Genomic DNA, 3,279 nt, shown 5'->3' with positions numbered 1-3,279 from the left:
CAAGGTTATGCTCTGTTAATGAAAATGTTTCATGGCTGGTACCTAGATTTTATTAGTTTTCACAATCTATTATGGTCCAATGGTTTAGCAAGGCTATGCTCTGTTAATGAAAATGTTTCTGCTACCTATAATTATTTTTCATAGTCTATTATGGTTTAATGGTTTAGCAAGGCTTTCAAGAGATCACAATGATCTATTTACCCATTATTTTTCTTACTATTGTCGGAATGGTATAAGAATAACATTCACCATATGCATTGGCAATTAAAATCATGAAAATGCAGGTCTGAGTACGTTTTTGCTAAATGCATGCACACTAGGTGTTATGGACCCTAGTGTTTAGCAAAGAAGTACTTGGAGCGACAAGCAAATTCATGAAGTTGATAGCTTACAAAGCATTTTGCACCACAAGTGCATTATCTCTATGACATTTATGTGCAAGTCAAGGACTTTGTACACACTGATGAGTTATGTCACTAGGTCACTTTCATGGAAAGTTGAAAAGAGGTATCTCTGAATGTTCTAGTTTCTCAAGAAAGTCTAACTTTTGGTCATTCATCTAGGCACCTCTTAGTAGTGGTAACTTGTTAGTAGTGGTAACTTGTTTACAATAATCAAGTGAGTTATGAATAGAGTCTACACACTATGTTGGCTTTGCTCTAGTTACATCAATAGTTGCACAAGGACAACAATGTGGAAAATCAAGATGTTTCTCTTGGTTTCATTGAACCTCCTACTGATCTGTGTACTGGCCGCATGAATTGTTGGACCTCTTAGAGGTGCCACTGTGGAAAACATTAGTGTTCTTGAGAAGATCTTACCACTTTTGTTTTTGAGGACGAAAACGCTTCTCCAAGGGGGGATTAATATAAGGCCAAGGGAAAACCCAGGGGGGTCATGGACTCAGGCCAAGGGCCGACTGCTAGGTGCGGACAGGGGAGTTCTAAAAAAGGATGGCCAAGGGCCTATATAATGCGAAATAGGGTGGAGAACCCTCTATGCAGCTCCCATGGGTTCTTACACACACATATCAATCCAAGCATTGCCTGCATATTTCTCCAACAACTCTTGACTGGAAATCAAATTGTGAATTCTCTCACCCTTTTGATAATTTTATATCATGCCACAAGCCTTCAAGGTTGAAGCATAGGTGATTGCAATTAGAGACATGCTATCCCATCGCATATGCTAAAAACAACTCAGAGCTTCATTGCCATGACCAAGTTGACCATATCTTGCAATCCACTCACTCCAAGAGATGACAATCTAGAGAGGATCCCCATCAAAAACTTCTCGTGCTATCATGACGGCACCACTTTGGCATACATACATATAAATCAAAGCACCATCAAGCATGCCATCTTGCTCGAATAGCCCCTGGCTAGCAATCTCATCATGAATTAAGAAATCATACATGAATCAATATGCTCCGAGAGACAATCTCAAAAACAATTCCCATCAAGAACTTCATGTGCTTTGATGAAGAGTGCTCTACATTCCACATAATTTTAGAACAGATGTAGGCATCTCCTTGTGCTTCTACATGAAATTGTATGTGGGTTGGTCCCAAGTTTTAAGAGACCAACCCACGTTTTAAGAGCTCTGCCATGTCCAAGATAGAAATTCATGAGTCTTCATGGAACCTGGAGAAAATGAGGAGAAGCCAACAATGGCAGGCCTCCCATCGAGATGCTACATAGCCATATTGAATGGTACTATAAGACCCAAACTGAGCGTCCTCAAGTGTGGGATGCATACACAGCTAACTAGTCCTACTTACTATTGTATTCAATCGTTGGTGCAATATCTCTGCCAAAATTAAGCATTATCCCTAATACATTCAATGACTTCGTGTATGAGGAAACAATGGTGCTGATGTTGATGTCAACATAGTTATCATTGAGATGCCAGCTCTCTTGCGATAAGTTGAACTTCACATCAAAAATGATGGGGTCCTTGTGTCTCATGTGCAATATGTGTGAAGGAGATAAAATAAACGAGTTCCCAAAGAGGTCCCCGAACAGGCCTTAAGTGGTGGGAAAAGGAGGGGTTGGGAGTGCATTAAGCACAACGGGGTCACATAAAAGGTAATGGCGTCACCATGGTAGGCCAGTGAATTGAGGAGGCTTGCCAACATGTGAAACGTGAAGGAAGTGTTGAAGGAGACTTGGACAAAATATAGGTTGGGGGTGTTGGAGCAGAGGGAGATGGATTGTACATAGCACATTCAACCAAAACTACCATGAAAGAATATGTCTGCCACATCGAGAGTAAGTTTGAGCTGGTGTGGAGCATACACAGAGGCATCCCCATCATATTCAAAGTTCATGTCCCCACTTGTTGCACCCCGCTCCAAATTGATTGCTCTCATTTGTTGCAACATGAAGAGAAGAACCATCACCTGAAGCAGGAAAAGTTCATGTCCCCTATTGCACCCCACTCAAAGTCAATTGGTCTCACTTGTTGCAGTATGAAGAGAAGAACCAGCACTTGAAGCAAGAAAAGGCTATTCATCTTGTCGAAATGAGGAGGTCTGCCAACATGCAAAATGTGAAGGAAGTGTTGAAGGAGGCTTGTTTGCGACAAGCTGCTGTAATTAAACAAGTGAGTGTAGTGTGAGAAATCTAGAGGAGCTATTAAAAATAATGATGGAGTTGTTACCAAATCACTACCACCTGGACATCCTACCAGGTTTTTGAACGTGGCTATATGCTAACAAAGTAAAAAGGAAAGTTTTTGTGTATAATAGGGGAGATCCTAAATGATAGGCGAAAATGATGAGAGGTGAAATTGGAAGGTCTAAAATTTGCTTAAGATTTGAAAGGTTGAGCGACTGTAAGTCTTCATATATATATATACTCCCACATGCTACCAATGAGGCAGCCCCAACTCTTTCATGATCAATCATACTTGATGACGAAGAGGTTGCAGTGGCGATGAGCGAGGTAGTGGTAGGTGGCCAATGGGTCTGCAGGGAGGGCGGGAGGAGAGCTTGTCATGTTTTTGAAGGGAAAACTTGTAGTGTCGTAGCAGTTCTGCCCACCTTGCGAGCTCAAGCCCTCCTCGTTTTCTTGCTGCTGTAAAAGCAGCTTGTTTGTTGTTTGCTCTTGCCAAGTGCTCTTTATACCGGCTAGCCCCAATCTTTCTTGCCACAACACTAAGGCCCCACCATTTCCTGTTGTTGCAACCACTCCCGATTGCCCTTAATGCCTTCAGCTCCTAGGTTCAACCTCCCTTGGATTGACCAACCAAGTTGTGTGTGTTCAGACTCCTGCCAAG

General features: G+C 41.9%; 1 pseudogene; it reads right to left on the bottom strand.

Annotated features, from left to right (window-relative positions):
- Positions 1-1,593: 1,593 nt before the first annotated feature.
- LOC147437639 (agglutinin-2-like) lies at positions 1,594-2,514 on the bottom strand (annotated as a pseudogene).
- Positions 2,515-3,279: the final 765 nt, after the last annotated feature.

Source organism: Adiantum capillus-veneris, chromosome 17 (genome assembly GCF_014529385.1).
Source record: "Adiantum capillus-veneris isolate H3 chromosome 17, ASM1452938v2, whole genome shotgun sequence".
Lineage (NCBI taxonomy): Eukaryota > Viridiplantae > Streptophyta > Polypodiopsida > Polypodiales > Pteridaceae > Adiantum > Adiantum capillus-veneris.
This window is presented reverse-complemented; position numbering and strand designations above follow the sequence as displayed.